Below are 15,498 nucleotides of genomic sequence, written 5' to 3'. Positions count from 1 at the left end.
CAGGGACCTCAAGCGTCTTGGGGACCTCCAGTGTCTTGGGAGACTCAGGGACCTCCAGGATCTTGGTAGGCTCAGGGACCTCCAGGCAGTTGGTAGGCTGAGAGACCTCCAGCATCTTGGGAGACTCAGGGACCTCCAGTACCTTGGTCAGTTCAGGTACCTCCAGGATTTTGGTAGGTTCAGGGACCTCAAATTGCTTGGGAAGCTCAGCAAGTTCCAGGGAATCAGGGACCTCCAGTTTATTGGTAGGCTCTGGGACCTCCATTACCTTTGTAGGCTCAGGGATCTCAACTTCCTTGGGAAGCTCAGCAAGCTCCAGTATCTTTGGAGGCTCCGTGACCTCCAGTGTGGAGGCAGGTTCAGGGGCGTTGGGGGTCTCAGTGACCTCCAGTGTCTTAGCAGTTTCAGTGTACTGCAGTGGCTTGTAACTCAGCTCAAAATCCTCCTCCTCTGTCTCCGGATCTTCTGGAAACAAGTAGCTGTGGCATACTTCAGAAATCACCTTGTTGAGATTCTGATTCTGATCAGATTGCGTGATCATATCTGAGATGTCTGAATCAGTGTCAAAACACCAAGTCCCTCCCGTTCTCTCCTCGCTCATGGTTGAAAGGGACCATGGGCTGGTGACCTCTTTATCTTTCATTAGATCATCGCAATTCATCAGATCATCAATATATGGAAGGGTCTGGTCAAGGATTTCTGAGACAGGGACGTGATCTGATGGGTCTGAGAACGCAGGAGAGATGGAGAGGTATTCCATGTTCTCCTCTTCATTGCCCATGTGGTCTGAATGAGGAATCTGTGGAGATGTAAATCAGTGTTTTTGCTTTTTTTCATTTACTTATAAGTACAAAAACATTTCACCTGTACTCGTGGCTGCATGCATTTAATTTCTTCTTGCTTATATTTAGACTAAATGCATTACATTTACATGTTATTAAATCTGCTTTATGAATACAATTAATTAGGCTGTAAGATGTTTAAATTACTTTGTGATGAAAATGTTGTAGCTTCACCCTATTTTATATTAAACTAGCTTAGGCTAAATCACCACATATTTGCTGTCACATTGTTTGTTCATCTTTTCCCACATGTCCTTTATCTCACACTAAAACTCACTAAATGCTATTTGCACAATTCCCCTCACTGATCATCATCACTCTTTATAGACTTTTAACCATGCCAATTAATCTCTAACCAGTTTTTTCCTCTCTAAGGTGCCTTACTTACCTGCCTGTTTTCAGGCTCAGGGACCTCCAGGCAGTTGGTAGGCTGAGAGACCTCCAGCGTCTTGGGAGACTCAGGGACCTCCAGTACCTTGGTCAGTTCAGGTACCTCCAGGATCTTGGTAGGTTCAGGGACCTCACATTCCTTGGGAAGCTCAGCAAGTTCCAGGGAATCAGGGACCTCCAGTTTATTGGTAGGCTCTGGGACCTCCATTACCTTTGTAGGCTCAGGGATCTCAACTTCCTTGGGAAGCTCTGCAAGCTCCAGTATCTTTGGAGGCTCCGTGACCTCCAGTGTGGAGGCAGGTTCAGGGGCGTTGGGAGTCTCAGTGACCTCCAGTGTCTTAGCAGTTTCAGTGTACTGCAGTGGCTTGTAACTCAGCTCAAAATTCTCCTCCTCTGTCTCCGGATCTTCTGGAAACAAGTAGCTGCGGCATACTTCAGAAATCACCTTGTTGAGATTCTGATTCTGATCAGATTGCGTGATCATATCTGAGATGTCTGAATCAGTGTCAAAACCCCAAGTCCCTCCCGTTCTCTCCTCGCTCATGGTTGAAAGGGACCATGGGCTGGTGACCTCTTTATCTTTCATTAGATCATCACAATTCATCAGATCATCAATATATGGAAGGGTCTGGTCAGGGATTTCTGAGACAGGACGTGATCTGATGGGTCTGAGAACGCAGGAGAGATGGAGAGGTATTCCATGTTCTCCTCTTCATTGCCCATGTGGTCTGAATGAGGAATCTGTGGAGATGTAAATCAGTGTTTTTGCTTTTTTTCATTTACTTATAAGTACAAAAACACTTCACCTGTACTCGTGGCTGCATGCATTTAATTTCTTCTTGCTTATATTTAGACTAAATGCATTACATTTACATGTTATTAAATCTGCTTTATGAATACAATTAATTAGGCTGTAAGATGTTTAAATTACTTTGTGATAAAAATGTTGTAGCTTCACCCTATTTTATATTAAACTAGCTTAGGCTATATCACCACATATTTGCTGTCACATTGTTTGTTCATCTTTTCCCACATGTGCTTTATCTCACACTAAAACTCACTAAATACTATTTGCACAATTCCCCTCACTGATCATCATCACTCTTTATAGACTTTTAACCGTGCCAATTAATCTCTAACCAGTTTTTTCCTCTCTAAGGTGCCTTACTTACCTGCCTGTTTTCAGGCATTTTCAGTTTGGTTGACTTAGTCTGTCTGTTGTCTTATTCTGAGCTTCCTGTCTCTGGGGTTTCTCAGTGAGAAAGTTGTAATACAGTGTCTGTAGTTCTGTGCAGATAATCTCTGTGAAGTGTTCAGTGTGCAGAGTGAGTCTGAACTGAATTGGTCTCAATCTACTGGGTGTCTTTGATAGACCTGAGATAGAACTCTCTCTGTTGTAAAACTTCTAGAACTACACAATGGATTCATGACATTCCAATCCATGTGTTACCAATAGCAACACCTCTCAAAAATGCACAGTTTCTACCTTCTCACAAGATATAATAATATGGATATTAATAACCATTCAGCTGGTTAGTTCACTTACCGTGTATTAACAACATCTTATAATTGATTTCCAGATGCCTTTCCTTCTCTTCATACTGTACCAACAATTCCTGTCCCTCTCCTATTTGAAGTTAAAAACTCTATTTTGTGGGGGGGTTTTATTTCGAGATAACAGGGTAAAAAAAAAGTAGGAAAAAATATAAGACATAATTAGAACAATAAACAGTGTTAATAACACATGACAAAAGTTTAATAACCAAAAGAGTGTTCTTGTCACAACTCCTAGGATACTCCAAAGCTTCATAGCCCATGATGCAAAATAAATAACCTGGCCTAATTTACCCATGATAATCTGATATGTTAGTAACTTTTTCTAAAGCTGTTATTTTTTTTCTCCAAATAAAGAATCTCCTGTTCCCTCTTAATTAGAAACCATGTGGCCTGTCAGAACAAAGTGATATAAAGAGGTTATCCTGACGTTCTCCATCAAATACACTTAGGTTTGTATGTATGTGGAGTTGTTGGAGGAGCACGCGACATAAGATTTTCATTGCCAACATATACGTTGTATCTGCTGTGCATATGACAAATAAAACCTTGAAACCTTGAAACCTTTGTTGCAGGTCCAGAAGTTCTTTCAACGGAAACTTTCCTCTGCATCTCATTTTGTTGCAGTGTTTTTAAACCTTTCTGGGCCAAAGTAAAACGTTTAAATTAAACAAATCCTGCGGCACAGCAACAACCCAAAAAACTTACAAAATGACACATTGTAGCCAAATAAAGCATCATGAAACACAGGGGCTTGACTAGACATGACATGACGTGAATACATGAACACCTCATTTGGTATGACATAAGTAGTAGATTAAACATGAAATGACAGACATAATAAATAAACATAACTAACAGATTTGACGAGACATAACACATACTGAGGTTTTCCGCTGGTCAAATGAAAAAAAGTGGCACCACTAAGAATTATCCATTTGGTCTCCAATGTATTTTAAGTCATTTCTGCACATAGTATGGGAGGAGGGAGTACAAATGTACACCTATAGCAGAGAATTGTTTCAAAATTCATCCTCCTTAATGTTTTTTCTGTGTTATTAGATCACATTTTTTAATTCTGAGATATTTCACTTTGGACTAAAGTAGTGGATAAGTGACATTTTTTAACTACATGGGTCGATATTATAGCCATGGACTTTTTATATGACAACGTGTGTAGACCACATCAAATTGACAGTGATTACACTCTTTTGCACGTCTTCTGTTGCTCTGCGTTATGTTTGAATGCTGGAACTAGAATAACCTGATATTCCCTAAATACAGACTTTGCAGCTCGAATAGATATAGCTACATTTCACATTCAGATTCCTCATTCCTGATTGTGTGATTATGATGTAGCAGTGGTGAAGACATTTTTGTTCCCTAATGGAAACACCAATGTTCTCATCAGCTGTTTGTTCTGCTTGGAGGGAGCCGCTTCCCGCAGCAGGAGCTGTCAGCCATTAACAAACACCTGCCTTCCAATCAAATTATTTAACGGACGGCTTTGCATCCTCTTTCCTCGAGGCCGCCGTTAATTCAGGAAAGCTTGTCTGCAGTCTTCACAGCTTCAGGTTGACGCTATTTATTTGCTGCCAGCATTGCTGATAGGGAACATGCCCTCTGTCTGGAAAGGATGTGATTTTTGGATTCAATGGATCATAGATTCAAGGATATAAAATGTGTAATATTACTGAGACATTTTATTTCTCATTAGAGAAATAGGAATTTCATAAATCATTTTGGATTTAGACTGATCAGAGGTGGGAGAAGTACTCAGATCTTGTACTTAGAAAGTAGAAAGTATGGAGTGTAGGAAAAAGCTAAATGTTCCTCATAAAAGTAGAAAGTATTCTCATCTACTTAAAGCAGCGACAGTAAAAGTAGTCATTGTTTGATTGGTCCATTTCAGAATAATATCTCTGATATGTTTTATAATTATTGATCATTAAAGTGTTCTCAGAGCTGGTAAAGGTGCAGCTAGTCTTAATGGCTTTGTATACTGCAGGGTAGCTGCTGAATTTACTCCAGGTGAACTACAGTCTTTTTTTTATTATTGCACAATTTAATACATGTTTAGTATAACTTCATGTCGATAAGCAAAGCAATAAACACTGGGGAATGAAATATTTTGCTAAAATAATCATATTATTGATTTCTAAATTCAGTTATCATTATTTGTTTTTAATTGAAGGCTGAATTTTATATCATCTTATGTTAAGACGGGAATTTATTTTTTGCTCATAAGTTCACCAATACTGGAAAGCATCCCAAAATGTTTGGACAGCAGTGCAAGAAAAGAAAAGATGTTGTAATGTTCCGACACATATTTACGTCTAAATTCAATCTGTGGTGAAGGAAATGCTTTCAATAGTGAATGTCATTCATGATTTTAAAATGGACTTCCTTAACTTTTGGGTGGAACTGGAAAGGAGAGGTACCTGGTTCTTATTGGTGGAACGCTGTTCCCCATTGTTTAGGACAGAAGGAAGTCTGAAAACCCACCTGTTTCCACTGTGATAAAAAACATACTCCTGTACCCAGTGACTAGAAATGTTCGGGTTGTTTGAACCCAATGCTGTTGAACTTACAACGGTTTATAGAGCTGACGTACTTGCAGGATTGTACTGTATGGTTGAATGCACTTTGGATTAAAGCGTCTGCTAAATGTAATGTAATGTTACAGTCATGTGCATACTGTCGGGGTCATGTTGAGAGGATGAGGCTGCTGGGTTCGGTTCAGACAAATACTCAAGCCCCGGGATCATCAACTTAATCTGACAGCCCACACTCTGAGATGCACATCTGTTTGTTCATCGCTCACATTCAGTTTCTGTTCGCTTCATTGGACATCCTATAGACGCACTCCCTGACAAAACATCAGGAAAGAAAGTAATTAGACGGTTTTCCCCTCAAAGACATTTGATTATTTTGCACTTTTGCGAAAGGAAATGCTTTCTCAATGCATGTGCAGAAAACAATAGTAATGGATACTCAATGCATCCTGTGATGACAGACACATTTTTCATTTTCCTAGATTCATTTACAGACTTTTAAAGCACAAATGTACAGTCAGTAACTTCAGATGGTGCTAATACAGTATAGATAAGAACAACAGAACAGAACCTTTAATTCAACATGTCATCATCTATCAAATAAACATATTTCTTGACATTCATCAAAGCCATGAAAAAGATAATGTGCACGTTTGAGGTTTGAACGACACATGCTCCACTCTCTGTTTAACTTTTCTGTGTGCTAATGGCTCAGACAGCTGTTTGGTTCTCATCTCTGCGGTATCACAATGCAGATAGTGGATTTATCGGACTAAGACTTGGTGCTTATTGGAGAAACCACAGAGAGCTTATGTTCTAATGCACATGGAAAGCAGATTGAGATCCGGATGGTGCATTAAATGGGTTAAATGCATGGCTGTCTGGAAGTTTCACCTGACCTCTGAGCTGAAGGAGCCTGATATCATGTGCTCTGGTGTGAACACTGAATAATCCTCGGCTCTGAAAAGCTGAGTATCTCTTGGCGAGTGTCGTTCTCTGTCGTCCCTTTTATCATGACGTCCTTCTGTGGCCGATGCCAGGAAAAAACGGCGTCCTGCAAACACTGCACCCCTCCGTCATAACAGGAGCTCTGAAACAATCTCACTTTGATGCTACTACCCACTGCCAACCTGATTCCTGACTGCTTATGCATCCGTGGACATACGTTTTGCATACGGCTCCCCATAAGACACTTCTGCGGATAAGCAGAAAAGATTAAAAAGCATTCATCATGCTGCGTCTTGTTAATGGATGAATGGATGTGTAATGCTTTCTGGATTGAATCACATGCAGTCACAGTCACTGCTGCAGTCTGAGCCTCAGAGGATGGAATCACCTGTTGATGAGGGAAGAGCTCTGGTCAGTCCTAATGGGAAGCTTTGTTTATGTAATACTTACAGTAGGCAAAGCGTTTTGTACAGGAATCCATTAGAAGGCACTCATGAGCACACATGATAATCAAAGCTGACACTGACTTCTTTGCTTCATTGATGTTCTATGTTTTGAGTTAGACATTTAAAATGATAATGTGTCTCTACTGGGACATGTCTCCATGCTTTAATGTTCAGAAAGCTCTTTATTTTTCTCATACTGCCTGTGCTGCAGCACCTCTTTTAATAATAACACTTTTTATTTCAGGCGCCTTTCATGACACCCAAAGGACACCATACAATTTGTTAAACGTTTTAAGAGGGTAAAAGCAGCTGAACATGCTAAAACATAAACAATCATGGAGGAGACAATCAATGTGGACACAAGTGACAGGGACTGGTTATTAAGGGGAAACAGAGGATGGAGTGAGTAGACTTTTCACCCTCTGACTGAAACCAGAACCCAGTCTGCTCTGATTAATAATAATTATAATAATATATTACATTTTTATACCACCTTTCAATGGACTTAAGGCCACTTCACATGGTGTAAGGACAGACAAAAAAACAAACAAACAAGTAGGGCTAATAATAACGTTTTTTTTTTAAAAAGCAGTTAAGCAGGCAGAATAGGAGGGGTTAGGTGATTGGTTAGCTGGCTGGCTCTGTTGTGATGGTCAACGACTTAGAGATGTCCCACCTATCACATACAATGTGTTGGAGCGCTTGCCAATAGAAGCACGAGTGTTATAGTGATACGATAATACAGAAGTAAACAAAGGAGGCGTTTCAGGCAGGGGGGAGTGTGTGGGCGAGGAACTCCCTCTGGAGGGAACACAGGGATTTTAGCCTTTGCAGACCATTTACATGCACACAAACCTATAAAACACAGGGGAGAAAAACCCCTACTTGAGAGCCTTGTATTTAGAATGTATCTCACTCTCTGTGTCTGCACACACCTTCAGTGGAAGCTCAGAGTCTTCCTCTGTCATTCATTGGTGGAGGAATGTTGTCTTGTTTACATAATTCAATTACTGTTTCATCCACCTACATCGTCAACATAAACAGCAGCGTACACAGACATTTCTTTTTGGAGAATATTTGTACTTTAATCGAGTAATACCGGGAATGCCACCGCCACTCCAAGACTCAGCTCCAACACCATCATCAAGTTTGCTGACGACACGACCGTCATCGGCCTGATCACAGACGGCGACGAGACGGCGTACAGAGAGGAGGTCAGAGCCCTGACATCTTGGTGCCAGGACAACAACCTCCATCTCAACGTCAGCAAAACAAAGGAGCTGATTGTGGACTACAGGAAGAGGCAGAGAGAGGCACACACACCCATCACCATCGACGGGACTCCTGTGGAGAGAGTCAGCAGCTTCAGGTTCCTCGGGGTAAACATCAGTGAGGACCTGACATGGACACATCACACCAGGGTCATATCCAAGACGGCTCGACAGCGGCTCTTCTTCCTCCGCAGGCTGCGGAAGTTCAACATGGACTCCAGGATACTCTGCAACTTCTACAGGTGCACCATCGAGAGTATCCTGACTGGCTGCATCACCGCCTGGTATGGCAGTTGCACCGCCCTCAACCGTAAGACTCTACAGAGGGTGATGAAAACTGCTCAGCACATCACCAGGACGGAGCTGCCATCCATGGAGGACCTCTACTCCCAGCGGTGTAGGAAGAAGGCCGGTAGGATATTAATTAAAGGACCCCCATCACCCCAGCAACAATCTGTTCTGTCTGCTGCCGTCTGGCAGACGGTACCGCAGCATCCGGACCAAGACCACCAGACTCAGAGACAGTTTTATACCACAGGCTATAAGACTACTGAACTCCTGAGCTGTGTGAATGTCTACTCACATCTGTTTATAGTACACACATACATATATATACTGTATATTATACACATCTGCCATACATATCTGTTTATAGTACACATATCTATATATTGTACATATCTGCCATATACATCTGCTATACATAATATATGCATCTGTCCATACCTCCTCATTCAACACTGTAAAGTGTTTAAATACTTTCAATGTATTCCACATATGTATATATTTCACATCCTCAAATCTTTATTGTTGTTACTGTAAATATTCTTCTCTCTTTTTGCACTATTTTATTTATGTTATTTGCACCATGTATGTGGAGTTGTTGGAGGAGCACGCGACATAAGATTTTCATTGCCAACATATACGCTGTATCTGCTGTGCATATGACAAATAAAACCTTGAAACCTTGAACTAGTTTGTTCCTTTCTTTAAAGCCTTGCACCACCTACACTACCTCACGTTATGTATTGCATTTATAAATGTTGTTTGATGTGAAGCATATTGAACTGTAATGCTGGTGAGACAAAAAGCTTGATCTATTTAATTTGGAACAACAACAAAGGGCATCCATAAAGCCTTCCAGTCAAGCATACCTTCTACAGAATTAGGTTTGCATACAACTCAACCACATTATCAATAATGTTTAGAAGGACAGCCTTAAAATTGTTAATTGAAAAAAATCAAATGCTTGCTTGGGTTAAGGAACCACAATTACTTGGGGAGGTCTATAACAGGATCATGGTTTTCCTTTATTTATTTAAAAATGCTGACCCACTGACATCTACTCCCCAGTCCAGCCTCGCTCCTGCAGGAGTGCTGAACCTGGGTGGATGACTTTAATTCCTTTCAGGCTGCAAGAGTACTGAATGCCTGAACCGTTACTGTTTGTGTCAGAGCTTTCATAACTTTGTGGCACTCCATTCAAAGACGTTTGAATCCACAGCAGGAGAGCCTGGGAATTCATTGATCCCTCTCTTTGTACATGCTCTATTGTAAAATGAAAGTGCATTAGAGACTAGCTTTCAAACTCACTCAAGGCTGCTGGGACTTTCATGCGTTTTCTAACAGAACAAGGCGAGGCTCTTCTCTTTGCATCATTCAAAACCTCCATCTTTTCCTGCATGGTTTTTGGAGGCAGAAAGTGCCACAAGCAGCAATCCAAACTCCAAATGAACCGTCTTACTAAATCTTCAATGCCATCCATCCCATTTGACCACATCATGTTCTCAAATGAAAATAAATAAAGGACTGTCTGATGCAGTTTGAATAAGTGTGTGTATCATGCATTGTATAATACTTCTCGGTGTGATGGCAATGGCAGTGATCACAACTCAGGTTCTACTGACACGTGAAGAAGAAGGCGTGGGAAAAGGCGATGATCCCAGAGCAAGACAGCCTCTGGGAAGAGTGGGTGTGGAAGAGTCCGACATGAGACGAAGGCTTTTATAACCTGTCTTTACTACAAAATAACCTTTTCTTAAAACTGAGATAAGATTAAATTAGACTTTATTTATACTGTGGGAAAATGATTGTGCCAGAGTTACTAAAGATACAATAACACATAATAATAACAGTGCAGTAAAAAGAGCACACAAAGATGGGACAAATGATGAATGTAAAAAACGGTACAGTGAGGAGCGGTATTTTTACTGCACAAAAAAAGACACATGTTATTGCACGTTATTAATGCACGTGATATAAAGCAAAGAGTAAATAAATGGCTCTCTTAATTAAGTTTTAAGAGAAACGTATTTAACAGTTGGAGTTTGAGACACATCAACATACTTTGGTAGTCCCTGAGGGATAATTCAGTTTTAATGGTATTTACGTGACATTACACATCAATGTAACGTAAACAACATAGAACATTTAAAACACACTTTCCCAGAGAGGACCTACACACATACATTAGTGGGGAGGTTGCAGAGCAAAGAAGTTGACAATGGTTTGACAACTTTGGAGCAGTTGTGGGTTTTGTACCTTGCTCACATCGAGAACACTATCTATATTGGTCGAATCGCGGTCTTGAGCCATAAACCTTTCGGTTGCTAGGCCTAGTCTCCACAAACTGACCTACAGAGCTACTGCTGCTGTCATATTTGACTTTGTAAATTAAAAGAAAAAAAGAAAAACTCTTCATGTTTGGTTTAGAAGAAAAAATGTAATGTTTGTAAGAAAAAAGTTTGTTACTTCACATAAGTTTCAGATGTACATTTAAACACTTTTTTTTTCAATCCGGCGCTGTATATGATACGTTCAACAAATAAAGGTTAAAAAACATTTGTCCTCCAAATGTAAACAAAGCAGACAAAGCAGTTCAGTTTTGTGGGAACATCACTTGTTCAGGGGACAAATGTAACTTGAGGCCAGACTACAGCTTCCAATGGGAACAAACTGAAGAAATGAACTATCCGTCTCCTACCCGATGACTTGATGGATATTAATCTAACCACACCCCTTGCTTTTAGCATTTTTGATGGTATAAGGACAGATTTTGTCATATGCATAGGGTCCTATATTGTCTTTGATAGATTGACATTTCAGAGCTGAAATCTTTGGCCATAAAAAGGCCAAATCAAAACAACATCAGTTAAAATCCCTCCAACAAAAAAGTGGAAACCAGTGTTGAAGATCAAACACTAACAACATGGCCACACGGAAGAACTTAAACGTTGACGTAAATGAAATGTGCTAAGTCAACAAGTTAAGTTGAGCCTCATTTTTTTAAATGTAAACTCAAAACAATTTCTTTGAACAAACTTAGACAGTTACAGTACGTGCAATTTATAAAAATAATACATCTAATTAAAGTCAACGTTACAGCTTTTCAGTGCAAAATAGATAAATAATATAAAGCAACATTTAAAAAGGCAGAAAAGACAAGCAGCCTATTATACCTGCTATTTTTACACGTCCCACGTATACATGTTAAATATTCATTAGGACACATACATGCATAAACATATGTGAACACACACATATATTACACGTACTCACATGCACACAGGGGATTGAAGAAGAGATTCTGCTTGGTGGACGACCCGCTTTACCTCCTGACTTACAGTCGAATCTTATAAATAATACACTTGACATTTTAATAGTGCTGAATTAATTACTGATACTTACTTACTTTAGGACTGTTTAAGGATTTACATATTCATCCTGAAAATTGTGTCCAACATTAGAAAAAGAAAATTCAACTTATTTCCAAAATATTATTTAATTTGTAGAATTAAAACTTCTCGGAAAACCCTGTGACCCAAACAAAGAAATGGAGATGCCCCACAAGAATCGCCAGGATTTTATATTTGAGTTTGTGTTCCTGAAACAGAGAAGTTCTCTCTGCCAAAAACTCTAAATAAACTTCTTGAAATGTCACCCTTTTCCCTGATACAGACTCGTACCCCCTCCCATAAACACTTTGGGTTTCATTAATACACATCATGTTCCATCATGCCATTCCCCTTACAAAATCAGTGAATCTTGCAAAATTGTACTGAATGTTTTGGACATTTCTATTCAATACTGAATCTTTTCTAGAGGGCTTATTATGCTTTTGGAGGTTTTGTCCTTCCTGTAGTGTGTTCTTATTGGTTTTAGTGCATGTAAATGGTCTGCAAAGGCTACAATCCCTGTGTTCAGCTGGAGTCTTCTCCGACAATATATGAGAAACATGAAGAGCTTTTGAACATTAAAGCATGTAAACATGTCACAGTAGAGGATTAAAACACACATTTGAAAATGAAAATGAGCACAAGAGGGTCCCTTTAAAACTGCTTAGATCTTCCTCTTTTTATTCTGATATACGCGCATATTTTCTATTTCATAAATAGTTGGCGTAATGTGCCTTTTTTGGATACTTTTTGAATATTTATATTTCTTGTAAAACTTATTTTCCTTTATTCAATTTTGAATTAGATTTTCAAAATCGTTTTTATGGTGGTTTTATATTTGCTCTTTTTTTTAAACGGCTTAAATACTTATTGTTTTATGTATGCACCATAATACACCAAAATGAATTTTGTTCAGGTTAAACGTTTAACTTTTAACAACCTGAACATGAAATGCACCATTGGACTATTAGACACCTGCATATATCCATTATCATAATGAATTTTATTCACATCAGTATGTATTTTGACAGTTTTCCTAATGCTGTTGATGTTATTTTAATTTAGATGGTTACTTCCTTTTACAATACAATTAAAGTGCAAACAGCATTAGTGAAGGATTGCAACATAATGTATTTTATCCTACTCTGTTTCTTCTTGCACTATGTGTATTGTTTAAATGTGTCTCTTTGTTTTATGTCCTATTATGTTGCATTGTTGGAGGGTTGTTGGACTTTTTCATTGCCATATACACTGTAGCTGCTGTGCTTATGACAATAAAGCCTTTGAATCTTTGAATTGAATGTCCATTTATACGCTTAATTGGAGAGTGGTACCAGCACCAGAAATGCAACAGTATACATTTATTCATCAATTATTAATGGAGCCATTAGTTAAGACTTCAGTTTATAAAGCCTTTTGATTCATACCGAGAGTCAGAGGTGGGAGAATTACTCAGAAGTGTAAGTTCATCAAGTAAAAGTAGAAAGTATTCTCATCAAAATGTACTTAAAGTAGCGACAGTAAAAGTAGTGATTGTTTGATTGGTCCATTTCAGAATAATATCTCTGATATGTTTTATAATTATTGATCATTAAAGTGTTCTCAGAGCTGGTAAAGGTGCAGCTAGTTGCAATGGCTTTGTATACTGCAGGGTAGCTGCTGGATTTACTCCAGGTGAACTACAGTCTGATTTAAGGGTGATTATATTTACCATCATTAATCCAGACCTGTAAAGTAACTAAAGGTATTACATAAATATAGTGGAGTAAAAGTACACATTTTACCTCTGAATTTGAATGGAGTAGAAGTACAGAGTAGAATAAAATGGAAATAATCAAGTAAAGTAAAAGTAAGTCAAAGTGCAGTTCTTGAGTAAACGTACTTAGTTACTTCCCACCTGTGCTGCGGTCTTTCCTTTGATAAAGCCCTTAGAGATAGACATACCGAGTGTTAATCCGTTTTATAAAAATGGATAGGATTTTCCTCAGTAGCTAAGGTTCTCTACGTCATTATCATTATGATCTCCATTACCAGCGTGGCTGCTGATACTAATAACCCCCCAGAGAGAGTATGAAAAACCCCAGTGTTTGCATTTTAGACGTGTCACATGAATCCATCCCATCCATCTGCCGTCAGCACGGGCAGAGAGGACTACAGGCTGCGGGTATTTGCAGCCAGATCAAAACGCAGACAGCAGCACAGAGCGCGCGGGGGAGGGGGGGTGCGGGAGAACATTGTTAACCTGCTGCACGAGGATATCATCTCCATCCTTCTCATCGCCGAAAATGCGAGTGGATATCTATTCAATCGGAACGGGGATGTCTGTGAAACTTCATACATGCTGTTCCTCAAACTTAAAGCAGGGAGCCGATCGATCTGCTCGCCAGTAGCGCGCACAGAGCAGCAGTGAGCGGCTGAGCGGTGCGCGCGTTTTTATTTACCCGCAAAGAGGGAAAGAGTGATCAGACAATACCGGGACTCCTGGACGATGAGTGGAAATTACAATTGGAATTACTGTTGAGATGAAAACTACAATGCATTGATCATCAACTGCTTCTAATGGAGGGAGGAACATTTTGAAAAAGCCTGATCCAAGAGGTAAGAAGTCGATAATCTGTGTGGATGTGCATGACGCGGTAACTTGGCTTCACATTTGGACTCATTGGCGTGTTCTATGCATTTAGCCTGTATTGTTTGTTGCAGCAAAGCATTGGTTAGTGTTCCTCTAACTGTCTGATTCCTTTCCGTGCTGCCTGTACCTCACTGCCCTATTTAGCTGAAGTGGACACAGGCAGTGTTCATCAAACGGAGTGCAATATCATTGCTGAGAATTTCAATTATCCCCCCCTCGTGCAGCATCCCAGACCAATGTGCTGTAGGATAAAATCTCCTCCAGATACACTACGCCCCTCCGATCCAACACATCCCTCAGCTTCATGCAGCCTAACTTAGTGTTGCCAAATAATGATCAGTCAAAACCATTTATCAGTAATCTCCAATATCAAGCAATAATATATTTAAACTAATCAAACATGAGCACAGTTCTTAGTATAGAACCTATATTGAAAGAGCTATTCTGAATGGGATGATTTAATGTGACATGTTAGTATCACAACTTGGTATAATGTGTCAATACTAATGTAAAGTCTTGGAGAGGCTGCATATATTTGCAGAGGCAGACAGCATTTACTCTGTAGCGGGCTGCTGATGGATTGTAACAACACATGGAACTTGTTCAGTATCCCTGCAATGATCACATCAGCTGATTAAAAGCCATCAGACTGCAGCAGGTGAAGCCGCCCAGGCGACATTCTCCTGCCTGATCATATTTGCAGCCTGATTATAGTACAGTGTGCAAATTTGGAATTCAGTCTCCTTTCCTGTCTTGGGGGCTAAGAATTGTGCACGCGTGTGTCCTTTCATCAAAACACTTCACAGTTCACAACCTTGACTTTTCCCATGCTTCATGTTCAGGGGTGAATAATGCATGGCCCCTGTACGGCCCTCTGAGTGGGGACGCAGCCACAGGGCCGGTGGCTGGAAGTTGTTTATTGTGCTGTTCAGGATCGGGGAGGGGAGGATGAGGTGCAGGCAGACGGTGTGGATTCAGGTGAAGTAACACGGCAACTGAAGAAATCTCCACCCCCAATCCCACTGGCCACGAAGGGATGACCTTTGCCTCACGCAGATTAGAGCCACTCTCTAATTGGCTTACCATTAACCCTTCCCACACATATTTTGTTGTCATGCTAGAGGTGGCAGCACTGTGTCCTGTATGTATGTGTGTGTGTGTGTGTGTGTGTGTGTGTGTGTGTGTG

The 15,498-nt window shown here is 40.0% G+C and overlaps 1 protein-coding gene across 1 annotated transcript in view; it reads left to right on the top strand.

Annotated features, from left to right (window-relative positions):
* The first annotated feature begins 13,907 nt into the window (after positions 1-13,907).
* The window catches only part of lrfn2b (leucine rich repeat and fibronectin type III domain containing 2b), a 152,692-nt gene continuing 151,101 nt past the window's right edge, over positions 13,908-15,498 (top strand). The window contains exon 1 of the mRNA XM_063901532.1: positions 13,908-14,278. The gene's annotated coding sequence lies outside the window, so the exon portion shown is untranslated. The remainder of the gene's footprint in view (positions 14,279-15,498) is intronic.

This window comes from Eleginops maclovinus, chromosome 15 (assembly GCF_036324505.1).
Source record: "Eleginops maclovinus isolate JMC-PN-2008 ecotype Puerto Natales chromosome 15, JC_Emac_rtc_rv5, whole genome shotgun sequence".
NCBI lineage: Eukaryota > Metazoa > Chordata > Actinopteri > Perciformes > Eleginopidae > Eleginops > Eleginops maclovinus.
The sequence above is the reverse complement of the archived record's forward strand: the minus strand, read 5'-3'. Positions and strand labels throughout refer to the sequence as shown.